The sequence below is a fragment of the Delphinus delphis genome, chromosome 18 (genome assembly GCF_949987515.2).
Source record: "Delphinus delphis chromosome 18, mDelDel1.2, whole genome shotgun sequence".
In the NCBI taxonomy this organism is placed as follows: domain Eukaryota; kingdom Metazoa; phylum Chordata; class Mammalia; order Artiodactyla; family Delphinidae; genus Delphinus; species Delphinus delphis.
Genome location: NC_082700.1, coordinates 57330631 through 57349586, shown reverse-complemented (window position 1 = coordinate 57349586; position 18956 = coordinate 57330631). Strand labels below are relative to the sequence as shown.

At 34.2% G+C, this 18956-nt stretch overlaps 1 long non-coding RNA gene across 1 annotated transcript in view; it reads right to left on the bottom strand.

The window, feature by feature from the left end:
• Positions 1–18956, bottom strand: part of LOC132413949 (uncharacterized) — a 160248-nt gene that overhangs the window by 68123 nt on the left and 73169 nt on the right. The window contains exon 2 of the long non-coding RNA XR_009516851.1: positions 750–790. This is a non-coding gene — a long non-coding RNA (uncharacterized lncRNA). The remainder of the gene's footprint in view (positions 1–749; positions 791–18956) is intronic.

Genomic DNA, 18956 nt, shown 5'->3' with positions numbered 1-18956 from the left:
ATTTTTTCATTACAACTTTGGTTATTATTATTATTTTTTTGGCTTCTGTATTATTGATCAACAGCTTAAATTCATGTTTTTGTTTTTGCTTTCTTTTAATTTTGATCTTAATCAACTTTGTAAATTTCCCAGATGGGCATAAAATTCAGGTTGCTCTCAGGTAGTTTCATGAAATTTTCTTATTGAGATAAATTGTGTCTTTTAAGTAGTATGTATTTCTTATTTCTTTTTTATTTTGTTTTTATTTTATACAGAATTGAAAGAATTACTTTTGAGCACCCATGCAAAGTATATTTGCAACATTGTTAAATATTTTCATCTAAAAGAAACAACTTTTGCATTACTGAACACATTCTCACTTTTTCCATCTAAAGGTGAAAGGTGAGTGTAAAACATCTGCCCATCTAACATTACTTCTGGGTCCACGCATACATTTGGTACCCTATATGGCTGGTAAAATTACTAAATTATTAGTTTTAAAGTCTTTTATTCTGTACATTATCAGTGTAGAATTGGAAAAATATTGTAAAGTCAAATTAATTTAAATGTATATTTAAATGTTTCAGTTCAAGGTAGAAGAACGTTTGGTTCATTTGTATGTCTTTAGTTTATCAAATTGTATATATAATTATATATAAAATATAATTATATATATATGAAATTGAGGTACAAAATTAATACTTTAAACTGTTTGAGATATTATAATAATATAGAAATGTTTTTTTAAAAATTGCCCATTTCATACTTACTATTTGCCATGTGTGAATTCATTTTTAGCTGTTCTTACAACCTGAAAAAGAAGTATGATTGACACTAATTTAGAGATTTGAAAACTGAGATTTAAAATGTTTAGTAGTTTGACTTTGATTTATTACAAATAGCTTTTCTAAAATAATTTTTATTTCATTACATTCTAATTAAGAAAGAGGACAGTTGCACCAGTATGTGAAATATGCTTTGCAAATTATTAAAGAAATTCAAGTTCAAGAATGAGTATGCTTATATTAGTCTCCACAATGTCTGTACTATTATTGATATTATTTCTAGAGATAAATTTATTGACCTTTTAAAAAATAATAACAAACACAATTTCAAACAGATGGTACTCCATTGTGTAAGAATTTTCTTTCATCAATTTTATTTATTTATTTATTTATTGTCATGTTTGTGATTCAGAAAACTGTAATATATTTTGGAAGTTTATCGTTTTCTTCTTTCTATTTAAAACATTTCATTCATATTGGTTTTGACTCAGTTTCTACTTTATTTTAATAATTTAATGAATACAACTTTAAAAACCAAATGGAGTAATAAAAGATTTAATTTCAATTCCCTTTAGTTACCCATAGTTCTGCTATTAAACATCAAAGATGATATATTTCCTAATTTGATGTTATTATAGCATACTATGATGACAGCAAATAAAAATAATATCATCCTTCAAGTCATGAAATGGCAATTGACATGTCTTTTTTTGCATCTGCCTTTTTTTCCCCTAAATCTACTTTATCAGCCTTGTCATTGTGTTTTCTACATCAGAACACTTTTAGGGGAAACAGAGTGGTAGAGACTTTTCGTTGGTCTGCTGTCTCTCTAGGAGTGGTGACAAAATAATTAAAGAAAAAAACCCCTCACCCTCTCCATGGAAGCAACGCCCATTGTGTATGGAATCAGTATTGTGGCAATGAGGCCTCTTACTCTGGGGTTTGGTTTCTTGAGTTTACAGCCTAGTTCTTCCACCCACATGAGTCACCTTGGGCTCTTTTCTTAAAATCTCTGCCCCTCATTTTACTATCCATTAAATGAGGTTAATAACAGCACTTTCCTCAGTAGGTTACTACATGTATAACGTTACTTAATGCATGTAATGCAGTTGTGGAAAGGATGGAACACATTAAAATGACAATAAATGTTCATAATTATTGTATTCTATTGTATTTCATAATTATTGTATGGTGAAAAGTATGTGCATTATCTCATATATTCCTAACAACAATATTATAAGGAATGTTCTGGTATGTTGCAGATGCAGAATTTTAGGGATAGAAAGGATGAATAGTTGCCAATATCACAGAATCTTAAATGGCAGAGCCAGGCTTTCTGGCACCAGTATTTTTGTTAAATTAAGCATAATTCAATTTTCATAAAATATACTAATTAAAGTATAAAATTCAGTGTTTTTTAGCATATTCACAGCTGGTCAACCATCACCTTTCTCTAATTTCAGAACATCTCTACCACTCCCAAAAGAAACAGAACACCCATTCTCAATCACTCCCCACTCACCATTCCTCCCAGACCCTGGCAAAATGAATCTACTTTCTATGTGGATTCTGGACATTTAATATAAACGCAGTCATACAATATGTGGCTTTTTGTGTCTGGCTTCTTTGCATAATATTTTTAAGGTTCATTCGTGTCACAGCATGTATTAGGATTTAATTCCTTTTTTATGGATAAATAATATCCCATTGCATGAAAATACCACAATTTGTTTATTTATTTATCATTGATGGGATTTAAGTTGCTTCAACTTTTGGCTATAATGAATAATGTTGCTACGAATATTCATGTACAAATTTTCACCTGAGCATGCATTTTCAATTTTGGGAGGAGTGTAGCTAGTAGTAGAATTGCTGGATCATGTAGTAACTATTTAACTTTGTAGAACTGCCAAACTGTTTTCCAAATAACTGTACCAATTATATTGTAACCAATAATATATGGAGGGTTTTAATTTCTCTACATCCTCCTCAGCACTTGTGTTTCATATGTTTATTGTTGTAGCCATCCCAGTGGGTGTAAAGTGGTACCTCATTGTGGTTTTGATTTGCTTTTCCCTAGTGGCTAATTACAGTTAGCATTTTCTCTTGTGTTTATTGGCCATTTGCATGTTTCTTTGAAGAAATGCTTATTCAAACCCTTTGCTCAAATTTCCACTGGGTTACTCATCATTCTAAGATTGTAATATTCTGGTACCGGACTTACATCAAATATAAGATTTGAAAATGTTTTCACCCATTATGTAGATTGTATTTTCATGTTCTTGATAGTGTCCTTTAAAGCACAAGGTTTTTATGTTGATGAAGTCTGTTTTACCTATTTATTTACTTTTGTTTCTCCTGCTTTATGTGTCATATTTAAGTATCTATTGTATATTCAAAATCATATAGATGGACTTTTATGTTTTCTTTTACAATTTCTCTGGTTTTAAGAGTTATATTTAGGCCTTTGATGCATTTTGAGTTAATTTTTATATAAAGTGTGAGAAGTCCCACTTCATTCTTTTGTAAAGGGACATCCAATTTTCCCAAACCATTTGTTGAAAAGACTACTTTCCCTATTGAACTGTTTTGGCACCCTTGTCTAAAATCAATTTCTCATAAATATCCAGAATTTATTCTGGATTTTAATTTCTCTTCCATTGATCTATATGTCTATCCTTATGCCAGAAGTACGCTATGTTGATTACTGTTAAGTCTGTAGTAACTATTGAAATCAGGAAGTATGAGTTCTCCAACTTTGTTCTTTTTTTAAAATTGATTTCACTGGGCGTCCCTGGTGGCGCAGTGGTTGAGAGTCTGCCTGCCGATGCAGGGGACGCAGGTTTGTGCCCCGGTCTGGGAAGATCCCACATGCCGCGGAGCAGCTGGGCCCGTGAGCCATGGCCGCTGAGCCTACGCGTCCGGAGCCTGTGCTCCGCAACAGGAGAGGCCACAACAGTGAAAGGCCCGCGTACCGCAAAAAAAAAAAAAAAAAAAAAAAATTGATTTCAGTGTTTGTGTCCTTTGCCTTCCTGTATAAACTTTAGAATCAGTTTGTCAATTTCTTAAAAAAGACTCCTAGGATTTTGATATGGATTGCAATGAACCTATAGGTAAGTAAGGGAAATTTAACAATATTAAATCTTCCAATCCATCAACATGGAAGGTCTTTCCATTTTTTAGGTCTTCCTTAATTTCCCTAAAAATGTCGATTATTTATTTGTTTAGTGACTTTTCTGAACTAATTCTGCAAAGTCTACAGTCTTTGTCATTACTGAAATCTGTGCTAAGTAGCTTAATGGCAGTTTAACTATTGGACAGAAAGTTTGTTGAACATGTGAAACCAATAGATCTCCGGTCTTTGCCAAGGTGCTTTGTGTGTGTTTTATGGCATGTCTTTAACACTCAACCAGATGATTGACAATTGTGCCTTAGCCTTCACTTCCTGCTTGCATGGAGGCTCAAGGTCAACCAGATGTGAGAGTTTAGGGCTTTTTTTCAGGTGTTTCCTAAGCATGTCCAGGGCCTTGGGCTTGCACAAAATTCTGTATGTGCATATGGCCTTCTAGAGTCCCAGGGATATATCAGAATTTTTCAAAGTCCATATAGACATCTCACCTTCCAGATTTTGCTTTTAATCTTTTTAGTTAGCCTACTATTTGCCCCAATTGTTATCTAAATCTTCAGGAAGCTGGAACATTAAACCACTGCCTCTAACAATTTTTGATAAATGCCTCTGGATAAAAAGCCTTTTGTCTTGGGTAACTTCTGAATCAGAGCAAATAAAGGCAGGCTTGAAATTGGGATTTTCCAGGGAATCACCAAACATGTAAAATATAATTCTCTCTGAAAATATATCTTTGAAGATCCAACTTTGTTTATCATACTTCTGTGGTTGCCAGGCTACTGATTTTCATTATGTTTGCAGACTGTTGTTTTTTAAGGCTACCATAAGAGCTAGAGAAAAAGGAATGAAAATGGGGCAAGTTAAAATACCACAAAGCTCACAGTTCTTACCAGGTTCAGCACTTTTTTTCTTGAATAAATGCCACCAGATTCCTGAGTCTTTGGTTAATTTCCAGAGTTTTGCAAGCATTGATTCTGATTATTTTGCCAGTTTTCACATTGATTTTATTTAAGAGAGAATTTCAGAATTCCTTACTCTAGCATTTTGATTGACATCACCAACCTGGTCTAGTATTCTTAAAAACTAAAACACAAAATTTCTAAAATAACTAGGCCCACACACCAAATTTGATATGGCAGCTTTGAGCTTTGCTTCTTCATATTAGACTTGCAAAATATCCTCAAATTGGACAATTCCTCATCTGTCTGGTAAGTACGAATATAGTATATTATCATCAATTTGCTTTTCTGTACTGAAATAATGTAAATTACTTGACATTTTACCTAGGAATATGTCCTTTTTTTTCCTTTTTTGTCTGATAAGAACTTAGAGAACCTTCAACTTTGTCTAGGAGGTAGAAAGGAGGAAAGAACTTTTCTCTCACTCTATGAATAAAAATTCAGATCACTTACAATTTTTTAACTTTTCATGAACCATCAAACATAAGACAGCCTATACAAGTAGTTATGTTTATTTAATTACTGAAGGCACTGATATTTTGACATATCACTTTATTATTTTAGAACTAAAAATTCAGGGAAGTGAAAGCTCTGTGTTTAAGTCCTGTGTCTGACATCATGCCAATTTATATTTAAAATAGCACAATACAATTGATACTTGTACTACTAGATTCTATTAATTTTAAAAGGTAATAGTATTTACTCTAATTGACTGTAAGTTATTCAAGCAACACTTTGCAATTTCAAACTTGTTTTATCTAAGAGCATTTGCTGGAGGCATGCAGTTCAGATTAAACATGTAATGTTAATTCTTAACCAAATGAACTAGGAAACCTTTATTAAAAAGTTTGGAGACTGATGAAGCAGCCATATAATAAAATAACATTAGTCTCACCAAGTGTTATTATGCTATGCATGTTTCTGAGAAATAATAGGTTGTTGGGAATCTTGAATTCAATATATCTAAAGTTTTACAGCATGTTTCAATCAAAGGTAAATTGAGGAAATACTTTTAGATTTCTGATATTGTCAGAAGTAGAGGTTAACTCCTGTTTCAGTGCCTTGTTTGGTTTTCTATAACATGTAAATCTCAGATTTTATTTGAAATCTATACTTTGAATGCCTTTAAGTCATCATTTTAAGCTCAGATACAACAAAGATAGCTATTAAGTTATTGACATTAATACTACTACTATTGTTACTTTGTAAGATTTTTAAAAATTTCTTTTATCTATTATTTGTTAACTATATAAAAATCAGTGTTAAAATTACTTTAGAAGTCCTATGAGGAGTATCTACATTTTTGCAGTGAAAGATTCTGTTAGGAAAAAAATATACAAAGACAAATCTAAATTAAGCTTAAGTCTAATATTACTATAATACAACTCTGTTAAAATTGCTATACATTATAAGCAGTGGAAAATAATAAATCAAAAGGAACTACAACATTAAACTCAATATAATATGGAAGTGTTGACCTAAAATAAATAGACTGCCAGTTATTTTTCCAGCAAATATGGGTTTATTCAGGAGCAGCAGAGAATTGCAATTCAGGGTTTTCAACCATAGTGAGCCACATGCAAGTTCCTGCAGGACAAGGGAAGAACTTTTTTTATAGAGGGGGAAGGGGAGATCTATAGTAAATAAAGAGTCCATGCCCTTTCATTGGCTGAGTCCTGACCAGGAAAAAAGAGGAGTCTTTCTTCTTCCTACTGAACTCTGCTATCTTCATAGGGCAGGAGAGCTCCCCCTTCTGGTCTCCCAACTCTCATTTGAAGTTTCTGTTTATTAATGTTTTATGGAAGTATGAGAAATATTTCATATAAATGTATATACATATCAAAAATATTTAAATATACAAAATATAAATGTAATACTTTCAAAGGTTATATATGATAAATAATATATATGTATAAATGTTTATTTGTATATAATAGATGGAGAGAGAGAGACATGCATATCCTCATTTTAATCTTCTTTAAATTCTGATTCAAAGATATTTGGAAAGTTCAAAATAACAAACTTCTATTTTTCCATCTATGTATTTCCATGAAGCTATTGATTTTTCATCACTTATTGGTACCTATATCTGTGTTTATTTTCTCCTCTGCCTATGCCACAGCAAACAGGAAAATAGAAAGAAAGAAGGAAAGAAAGAGAGGAAGAAAGGAAGGAAGGAAGGAAGGAAGGAAGGAAGGAAGGAAGGAAGGAAGGAAGGAAGAAAAGGAGAAAGAAAGAAGCCAGAGCAAATTAGAGAACTGTCTGAAGTAACTGTGGGGAAAATCTATTTTGTTTTTAGTTGTATGTCTACAATCTAACCTCATGACTTGTTTATTTTTATCATGGCTCTATACTATTTTGAGTTCAAGAAAATATCTCAAATTACCTTGTAGTCATCAAAACGTGATTATCTAATATGTGTGTGTGTAGAAAACTCTTTGCTGTTCAATATTTATGAATAAATTATTCTTTATTGTCATTTTTGAACCCAATCAAAGAGGTCAAGGATCATGGCACTATATATTGTTAATGGTATGTTATCTGTGTGCTGAGTGCTGTTATCCTCTGTGTGAGCCTTCATTTGTTATGAACTAAGGTTTTGGATGGACTTCAGTTGCAACATGGCATGGGTTAAGGAAGAGGCTTTGTTGAGAAAAGAACACTCATAAATTTAAGATCAGAAAGGAGAGGAGTTAGGGCACAGGTTTCTCTATTTTCCTATTACCCCACATCTTGGAGCCAGAGTGAAGGTATACTTGGTCTATATCCCAGTGAAGGAACTACTACTGTTGCCATAGTGCCCCCCCCCCCATTACGGCATAGGAGTGAAAGCAAATTTGCTAAATGGAGTCAAAATTGAACTGTGTGACACCAAGCAGTCTAACTATGGGGAGTCAATTGTTTAAGAGTTGTCTGGCAATACCAGCTGCTCCGTCCTTGAGGATTTGAGGCAACATGGGATGTTAGAGTTCCAGTGTGGGGTTAACCAAAAATCCAATGAAGATATTATCTTAAGTGCAGTCCCCTCTGGAGGAAGGTGGGGAGTGGGGATCTTCCTCCAGTACCAGGTAACTCATTTTTCAGATAACCTAGAGTGAGTGCTCAGGGTCAAGTTAAACAATTCCATTTATTGAATCACTACTCTGAATCTGCTGCTTCTGCCAATCACACTCAACATTTCAATTGACATAAAACAAATGAACAACTTTTGTTGCCACTTTATTTTCCTCTTAGAAACTGACCTAGTTAAATTGTGACTGGCACTAATGTTGGTCTAAGATATCAGATTTTTGATAAGGCTAGTAGGTCATGCCATTTCATTTAGAGTTTACTGTCTGTGGTGTATGCAATTGTTTTGAATGACATGGTAAAGGTGTTTTTCAACCCTAAGAAATTAGAGATCAAATAAAAAGTATGTAGTTGTCAGTAAAAATTTTATATTGGAAAGTGTTATTGCTGAAAAATAACTTGGATAGATATAAGAATCTTTGTGAAATTACAAGTTTACAGAAGGCCTAATTTAGTTATATTGAAATGAGCCAAACAATTATTTATATAACTTATGCAGTAATTTTTTTGTAAGTGGTCTCACAAACATTTCACATTCATAGTAGCCAAGACATATTTGTCCTTGGTCTCCATTGATTAAAAAAAAAAAAAAAAACACCATTTGAGGTTAAAATATTTGTAACTGTAATTTAAGCAAAATTAGATATATTTAGTAGTTCATTCACAGACAGATAACTAACAATGCATTTTAGAAGTAAGCAAAGATACAAAACACACTGCTCATGTACACTTCAAAAGAGTAAAAGATATACTATGGAATAAAAGGAAGCTTGAAACAAAAACAACAAAATCTGTAGAGATACTAAATAATTTTTTAAATGTATCTCTGAAGTTTAGCACAGCTGTTTCAAACTCTTAAATTAACTATCTGAGTTTGGATTATTTGAATTATCAGGTAATGAAAAAATAAAAGGGAATAAAAATTTAAGGGTCATAATTGGGGATAAAGATTATGAATAGTGTTTATTGTTAGTATCAATGTGTATATGTGCATATGTGTGAAAAGAAATTATATTTTAATGTTTATTACCTCTTAGTAGATATAAACAAAAAATTCAAGGTAAAGTCAAATAAGATGTATACAAGTATTGTAATATACATAATCAAATTTTAAGGATTCCAGCCAACCAAAGCTATAAACTCTGGGATATAGTCAGGATATTGCTAATTAATTTTCAGGCTCTGAAGGAGTACAAAGGAAGAAATAAGTCAATTGGGGTGAAAAACAGCACACAGGAAAATGACAGAAACAAATATAAAAACAGAATCATTCCCTTCACTCTCTTCTCCATAAATCAACCTGAAAAAGAGCCAGATTACGTCAGCTCAAATGTCATGATTTACTTCATATTTACTCAGATTAAAATCCAGAGATGTGGGACTTCCCTGGTGGCACAGTGGTTAAGAATCCACCTGCCAATGCAGGGCACATGGGTTCGAGCCCTGGTCCAGGAAGATCCCACATGCCGCGGAACAATTAGGCCCGTGCGCCACAACTACTGAGCCTGCGCGCTAGAGCCGGCGAGCCACAGCTGCTGGGGTCCATGTGCCTGGAGCCCGTGCTCCACAGAAAGAGAAGCCACCACAATGGGAGGCCCGCGCACTGAAACGAAGAGTAGCCCCCGCACACAGCAACGAAGACCCAACGCAGCCAAAAATAAATAAATAAATACAAGACTTGACCTTTGGGGAAAAAAAAAATCCAGAGATGTTACTATGGCCATGTGAACTCCTTCCTCTGGCCTCTTGCCCTACTAAACCTCCCAACTCTTCTCTCTTGCTTCCTTCCCCTCCACAAACCAGCTAGCTTTGTTGCACATGAATATTCCCTCACCCCAGAGACTTTGCATGGGCTCTTCTTTCTCTTCCTCTTCCACCAAATATCTACTGTTTTACTCCAGCACTTTTTTCTGCTTCCCACTAATTGTCAACTTTCAAGACATACTAATTGTCAGCTCCCTCTGTACAAAATAGCAAGTTTCTTATCACAATCCCCTCACCCTGAATTAGTTTTCCTTATAGTACTTGTCAGCTTCTGACATCTCACACATTTATTTGCTTATTTATTTTCACCTTTCATTTGAATGTTAACTCCGTTAATCCAAAGGATTTTTCTTTTTAAAGTTTTTCTCACAGCCAGAACAAGGCTGCATAGATATGTGCCTGGCCAGTACTGGGAGCTCAAATATATTTTACAAAAAGAAGAATTAATGAATATATATTCCTTCCTCTCCCACTTCTTTTCTGCCTTCCTTTCTTCTTTACTTTCTTTATCAGAGGTACCATTTAATACAAAATACTATTGATAAAAATAATTCTACCAAAGCCATGAGTCAATTGGGGTTATTTGCTGATTGCAAATAGTGAAAACCCAGTGGAATCAAAGGAACATTGCTGACAGATCCCTATCCTGAAAGCAGATGAAATTTTACAGGGCAAGAGAGGATATGAGGAAAAAAATATTAAAATTACTAGACAGGCATCATTACATCTCTGAGTAGATACTTTTCTACTATACTTGTATTTTTACTAATTCCTATATTTGGCCTGTATTATTAACTTAAAAAATTAGCTTTAGGTTATTAAAATTTTTAAGCAAATCCATGAGATCATATGTCTGTAAAAAATCTTTGGGACATATATGTATGTATGTGTATACATATATGTATATATACACATATACGCATACATAGACAGACAGGCTTAACAACATTAGAACTAATAGCAATAATTTCTTTATGTTAAATAACTGTAACTAAAGATGTAATAATTCAAGACATTTAAACAATAAGAAGAGATATCTGTAATGCAACTTCACAAATATACATTTAAATAATTCCATGTTCCTCAATTTGAACACATTTTGAAGCTGTAGAACTTAAGCTACCTGACTGTGTCCCCTTCCCATTAAGCTTATTGCAACATTTCAGACTCCTTGGTGTTTCTGATGAAACTTGATGTACCATGTCATATCTCTCACATTTTAAGACATGCACTGTGTATTGCTTACCTAGTATCTGTTACCTGTCTCTGCCTTATTTACAAAATCTACAGTTTATGTATACTGACAAATTTCCCATATGGAATTCTACATTCCACAAGTTCCCTGAGTTGCTGATAATGATAGTTACACCTTGCTTGGTGATGTTTCTAGTAAAACTCTTACAGTGCTAGTGGGATCCCTGGTGTTGTTTGCCCTTTAATATTACTCTTATTTTTGCTTGGAACAGGAGCCTGATGCTTGCAAATCAGTAGCAATCTTATGAGAGGCCATAAGCTATACAAAGGATGACTGGGAAGAAAGATAGGTGGATCCTGAGCCTTTAATATCATCAAAAAGTGCAATAATTTCCCTAGATTTCACTCCTATGACTTTCTTCTTAATGGGAAATCATTTTTTATAAGGTCTGTCCTTTTTAACCCTTAATTTTGGTTTCCACCCACACAAAATTTACATCTCATACACCATTATCTTTCAGTTAATTTTTAGAAGACAAAAAAGCTAAGAAACCTTTATTTCTATCAATTATGATTTTATTTCATCTTCAATGTTTACTTGGATATAAGGCCAATTAATTATAATCATGAATCCTATCATTTTCTCCTTAGAGTCTTTCCGATTATGAAAAGTGAAAGTGAGTAGGCTTCAATTCAAAATCTGCTAAAAATAAAATTCCAAAGTTTACTCAAATACTTATTCATACATAGCAATGTGTTCTTTCCTGTAAAAAGTGTATCACTCCTGCACTTAAGAAGTTAATATAAAGTCATTTAATATTAGTTTAATTAATACTAAAAATGTCTTAAAACAGCAAAGTATATATGTTGAAAATAATAATACCAAATCTCAAGGCACAGCAAGAGGATTTTAAGTGTTTTGTGTAGTACCTAATAACGGGCATGCACTCAAATCAATTTACTTTCCAATGGCACACATTTTTATCACTCATAAAGATTAATGCTGAACAATCATTAAAATGAGATGCACAGCCCTGGACACTCATAGAAGTTGACACACAACTCAGAGACATGTCAATACTTATCAAAAGATTTAGGAGCATCATATAATGCTAGTGCCAAAAGAAACCTAGTTAACATAGATCAGATATGGAGTAATTTGCTGTTATGATTGTGTTTTACAGACTAGAGTCAAAAGGCTGAAGTCAATGGATTGGTAATTCATATCATCAATATATATTTTTTACTTAACTGAATAAATAAAAAACAATTTTTAGTTACTCTAGAGCTTGACCATCTCAGACAATGTAGAAAAAGAAAGAAAGAAAGAAAGAAAGAAAGAAAGAAAGAAAGAAAGAAAGGAAGGAAGGAAGGAAGGAAGGAAGGAAGGAAGAAAGGAAGAAAGGAAGAAAGAAAGAAGGAAAGGAAGACTTCAACACAATTGCCTTGTTTTCAGTCATGTGTGCATTAGATGAATAAAATTACAATAGGAGTTTAAATAATGTAATTTATATTCTATCTTTGCTTTATATTTTAACTTACAAGTCACAATCCCTGGAAGCAAATAGTCTGTAGGGTACATAGACCTCTTTGTGACCATTGGCTCCCCTCAAAAATACTTTGATATATGCAAATGAATTAATTGTTCTCATTAGCTTTAATTTGTAACCACCACAATTATAGAACTGAATGTACTTGTCTAGAACAGAAACTTAACATTTGCAATAAATGGAAAATTAGAAAGATGTTTTTCTGTTGCGCTGGTGCTGGGGTTATTTCAGACTGTTTCCTCATCTTAGCATCCTCTATCCTTTATTGATTCTGTTCCTACAACTACCAGAAAATGATTGCATACAGTATAAGGATTGGCATATAGTAAGCATTCCCAAATATGCTTGTTTATTGAATTAATGGAAGAACAGATAAATGATTACAAATAAAATGGAAAGAAGATTGAATTGGACGTTGCATCCTATGTAATATGAATCCAATAAATAAATTAGCATATAAAGATTTGGGGGAAGGGGAGTGTGTGGGTCACAGAATCTGTGTCTGATGGAAACTCTACATACACTGCTTTTTTAAATGCAGATTGGCAGCATATTATTGATTACATTCTAGATACTAGAACTTGTGCTACAAATTAGGTATATCAAATTCCCTTTCTTTTACACACATATCATAATATATAATGAGGCATATATTTAAAGTACTAATTAATCATCATGAAAATGGTGAAAAGAGAAATATGCTTACATTTAACACAGAAAAAAGAAATTTAAAAATTGTATACTTATTCAGATTTGGAAAGAAAAATATAAGACAGAAAAAAGTTGAATTATCATCAAATACTGTACAGAAAGCAATGGAGCAACGTCAGCAAATTTGAGAGAAAACAATTATGGCCTACTAATTTTATCTATGCAAATAGTTATATAAAATACTAGGATCCAATACTGTTCAATGTTCACTATGTATCTGGCGCTGTAACTAATAATTTGCATTTTTCATTGTTAATCCTACAAGTAGCCCAGGGAGATAAGTATCACTTTATTCCTATTTCAACTGTGAAACTAAAAAAAGAAAGGATGATATCAGTGGTTGAAAAGTTTATGAAACTTTGCCCAAAGCATCTTAGTTTGGAATTAATGAATCTGGTATTTGAATACTGTTCTAACGAAATATAAATTCTCCTGTAACAATCACTGCAGTTTGTAGAGTGTATGGCCTGAAGACAAATACAGGTTATTCCCATATTTGAAAATGTTGAAGCTGTACTAGCCATATTCTATTAAAAGCAGACTTAAATGTCTACTACATCAAAGTAAGAAATAAGTAAAAGTTATGATTTTGTAAATGAGAGGACTGCACTCTTTGTCTGCTTATGTGTCCCATGTCTCAGGAACCCATCTATCCCCAGTCAAATCTCTGACTTTGGCATAGCAAAGCTTTCAAGGTTGAGAATTCAGCCTATTTTGAAGCTCTGCTACTCTTTAAAATGTGTCCTGGACCTGATGCTCTGTTCTCTGATCACAGAAGATAAGAGTCAAGGAAGGTGTCTGACTCTTTCTTCACTTTCAGTCGTTGATGAATTGAATCTCATTGTTTTTCTCCGGTATGTGAGTTTTCCCCAGGGGCAATCATACAATTTCATGCTTTTTACTTTCCCCGAATCTTCTCAAATGCTTAGAATACTGCACCTGTCAGTACATTCCCTTCCTTTCCTGTTCCAATAAAAAACTGTGCCATTACAACATGCTGGGGACTTCTCATACTTCATCTGCTCTCAATGCTAGCCAGTCAGTGATTCAGTTCCCAAATCCCATTCTTTAGAGTGATTCCTCAGATTACTTCTCACCCCAAAATCTTGGGTTAGTGTCACTGTGAAGAAGACTCTGGGATGAAGATTTGCATCTAGGAAGTTTTTGGGGCTGTCCATGGCTATCTAGAATTATTTGGCAGTGATGGAAGTAGAACTGGGTAGAGTGAGAAAACTACAATGCAGTTGCAACAGAGACCTCAGACAATCTCACAATAAACTCTGAACAACCTTCAGAATTCTCCTGCCTTGAGGCAATCAGGTTGGGCCTATTTAACTGCCTAGTGACCAATCATTAGATGTTGGCAATTCTGGAAAGGGATGACATCAGATGAGGCAGCTCTCTCTCTTTGACTCCCAGACTCAGCTGTGAGTCAACATTCTCTACAGTTCCAGAACCTGTGGAAACAAGGGTCTCATTCCTGAAAGGGTGGGAAACCATGCAGCAGACCAGTGTATATAGTAGATGGGTCCCAGAAGAGAGATTATTTTCCTGCTGTTGTTTGTAAGACAGTAAGTATTCTTTGGACATTATATGCATGGCTATAAGAGGTACTATATTTTTAAGTGTGTGTTTACTTGTAATAAACAACCTGGTCTTGCCTCCTCTTTCTTTTAGAAATGCATAGAAAAGTCATGGTAGATATTTTTATATCTTAAAATTTTTTATTTTTCATCTTTTCCTTTTCATAGAATTGAGAAAATCCATTTGAAAAATCAGTAGCCTTTTCCAAATGTAAAGAATTATATTTATTTTCTCAAATAAGGAGAACACATCTGGAAAAGCAAATATAATTGGGATAAATACACAATAAATTTTTTATCAACACATTTTATTATTTTTCAACATGGCAAGTTAAATTGTAATGTGCTAGGAGTAACCTGTATCCTTGATGTGTTTGCTGGTGATGGTAATCTCTGCAACTTCCTTTGAAATGCAATATTATGCAGCATGTCATAACATGCTTCTTCGAGGGTACTATAATATTTTAACTTCTACTATTGTTCTTTCTGCTGCTACTACTATAACTGTTAGTACTACTACCACCGGCTCTATGTGATCTGGTGAAAGACTACAAATCTCTAATTCAGTGAAAGGCTGTGAACTTTTTTTTTTTTGGCGGTGCGCGGGCCTTTCACTGTTGTGGCCTCTCCCGTTGTGAAGCACAGGCTCCGGACACGCAGGCTCAGTGGCCATGGCTCACGGGCCCAGCCGCTCCGCGGCATGTGGGATCTTTCCGGACCAGGGCACGAACCCATGTCCCCTGAATCGGCAGGCGGACTCTCAACCACCGTGCCACCAGGGAAGCCCAAGGCTGTGAACTTTTAATGTGATGGCTCAACATGGCTTATTTTCACTAGTGTTGGTAAGATGGGAGTTGTTTTAATTTATTTGTTGACTTTTATATTTGATATAAGTCAAATAAGTAGACATAGATAGTAGGCTATAAGCCGTATAATTGACCTGTTTGTTTGCTTCTTGATGTCTGATTAAATGTTTCCTATCATATGATTCTGTGTATCATGTTTACCCACTGGAACATGGTTATCCAGTGTTATTCTGATCTTCACTACATTTGAGTTTTCAATTTTTACTGCAAGCTGTCATACTAGTATTCCTAGCTTTCTGAGTCTAAGTCATGTTTTAAAAATTCTGACTTTCTTCAACATTATGAAGAAGTAAAAAGTAGTTGACCAGAATCTGACAGAGACAAATTAAGAGGAGCATTGACCACATACCTATGATCCACAGATCCAATCTAAATGTCTATAATCCTACAACCATTGAATGTAGTTTTGGAATGTTATACCCAGGGTTCTTCCTATTCTAAATCTTTTTTAGAACCCAGTATATAAATCCCAAAACAAGCAAAACTATTTTAAGGGGCATGTATCCTGCAACTTAGAACTGTATATGTAAATCTCCTAATGAACAAACTCATAGAAATAATTTTATCTACTTTTTCAAAGCAGATGCATAACTTCACAAAATCTCTTTTAAAATGCTGAATTTATAAACTTTCTGTAAGTAAAATCCTCTCCTTGCTATTCTTATTTATTAACCTCCAAGCCCCTAAGGACTATAGAGTTTTTATCCTGGTTTCTAGGTAAACTTTATGAAATTATTACTAGAAAGGGATTTTGAACATTATTAGCTTTCTTTTGCAAGTCAGCATGGCTTTTCAGACCAGGTTTCCACAGTGAGGACATTTCCCCAAGCCTTTCATATCCATCACGATAGCCATCTTGTAATGCTTCTTACCCCATTCAGTATCGATCAGTGCCTTCATGTTCATGCAGAGTGACACAGCAGGTTGTAAATTCAACTAACATTATAATGCAGCAACCTACAGAATCAGCCATCCAGGTTGCCAATAAATGATCTCATTTTTAGAGTCACTATCAATAATAGAATCTTTCAGTTTGAATAGTGAAAAACACTAGGTTATATTCTGTGTCTTGTGGTGAGTATCCTGATGTCAGCAGTTCAGCTGAGCTGGAGGGAAAGAGCTGAGCTGCCAGATGTGGGAATAGATGACTAAAGCAAGCAGCCAAAAATGAAAGACTTAAGCATTTAATCACTAACTGAAATGGTATGATCAAGAGTCTAAAACTGGAGAAAAAGCCAACTATCCCTGTTCCATTTTCCCCCATGGAAGAGTGCACTGGTTGAGGGTCAGACAGATTACTAAGGATACAGAAGTGGGGATTGTCTCACTCTTGAGGAAGCCCTGAACTGACGGTTCCAGAAAGTTAATGGACTCTGGAGTGAGAGGAAGAGCCAGGAGTGGAAAAGAACCAGGTGTACTTAGAGTGAGGAAATGGGTCTTCAAGGTTTCTCCCTCTCCTCCCTTACAAGAAGGCCTCAGAAGAGGTGCTTGAAGAAGATGCCCCCTAAGACCTCACAAAAAGAGACCTAGGAATGAAGGTGGCTGGGTTAGGAATGCAAACAAGCTGAGACAATGACTGACTAGGGACCTTGTGTTCTTGAAAGCAATTCCCCTTATACACTGTAATGCACTGGCTGTGCACCAAATGTGGTGTGAGGCGGGCAGCTTTCCCCCATAATGCCTGCCAGGTAAAGCACTTATCATTGCCTATTGTCAGACCTGAAAAATCCCAAATAGATTTTTAACCTGGAGCCAGGCTTTCCACTTGATATATGAGTGTGTGTATTTCTCACTGTGTTTTTCAGTAATGTCAAATCAGCTTCCTTAAAGCGTGGCTTCAATACTTAGACTAACTTTTAAGTTATTCTATAGCAGGAACTATCTGGTGGCTCAGAGCATCTCCTTCAATAAACTCATGGTCCTATACGACCACAGCCATTGTTTGAGTAACAGTTTCTCAACTTCCTGAAATAAGCTGGGTTTTTTTTTTTTTTTTACCATTTTGAAATATGAATCAGATGCTCATTACCATTCACTGAAATGCAGCTCATTATTTAATTCCAAACACATCATTCCAGAGGGAATAATACCTATAGCTCGCTCTCTGGAACCAATTTCAATAATTTATTGAGCTTTCTGTTTGCCAGCTTCAGAAACCAAGGTAACTAACGAAAAGAAATGGAAATGGTTTGTAGAATTAAAGGAAGACCTTAACCACAAGACATTTATAAGATTTGTGGGAATGGCAGTTCTTAGATTTCAGCAACAGAAACTTTAATTTATCTTCCTAAGAGGTTAAAGGAGTGATTTACCACACTTGTGCCCTAGTTTCTAGCAGAAATAATTAAATTGGTGTGGAATGTGTCATATACATATGTGGAGTGAAGGTGTGGATCTGTGCATTCAGCGGAGAAAACTTCCCACCATAAAGATGTATTATCAAAGATACAGGAACAAAAAACATCTGGGCAAACAAATGTTAACTTCCACAATTCTCAAATCTGAATCACAAGCTGTGATCTCTCTTCTGAGATCAAGACATAAATATTACATTTATATTGGATATCTATATTTGTTTGCTTCACAACATGCCCCAAACTGAATTCTAATTTCTCATTGCTGCCTCTCTCATCCATTTTTAGCGTTGTTTTCTGGAACCCCTAATCTATTTAAGGTCATATCATATAGTCCAAAGAAGAAACACGAATAATTTATCATCTCCCTGCCATTGTACTGCCAACATTTAATCAGTCTCCACACAGTGTTGATTCCTCCTTCAATTATCCTCAGTATATAATATTTTGCCTCTATCTCAAATGCTTTGCACATTATCTTATTCATGGACAATTGCAATATCCTCATTGAAATGTTCATATTTTCCCCAAAGAGATATTGATATCTATGGAAAGAAAAAGTGAACACCTTTTTTTCCCAATGTTTGCTCTTTAAAATACTTTTGCTTATCCTTAAGAATGCACCTACTTTATAATAATTAGCCATACTTCTGTCTACCTGATTATTTCTAATCACATCAAATTACTTGCTTTTGCTAAATATATCATGTGATTATGATGAATTTGAATATGTAGTGTGTTCTTCCTGCTCTAGTAGATTAAACTGACTCATACAATCATTCACTCACAAAATTTTAGGATTTAATCTGGCATCTTATTATTGTGTTTTTTATTTACCATGATTTTTCTTTTATTATTTATGAGATTTATTTTGGTTGGGAACATTGTATTTTTATTCTTTTAATTGAAGATTAACATTAACAACTATTTTGAAGTATTTATTTTCTCCTGTATGTCCACAAATGATTTCAAACAGACACCCAAAACCTCGTCTATTTTGGTGTCTTGTATATAC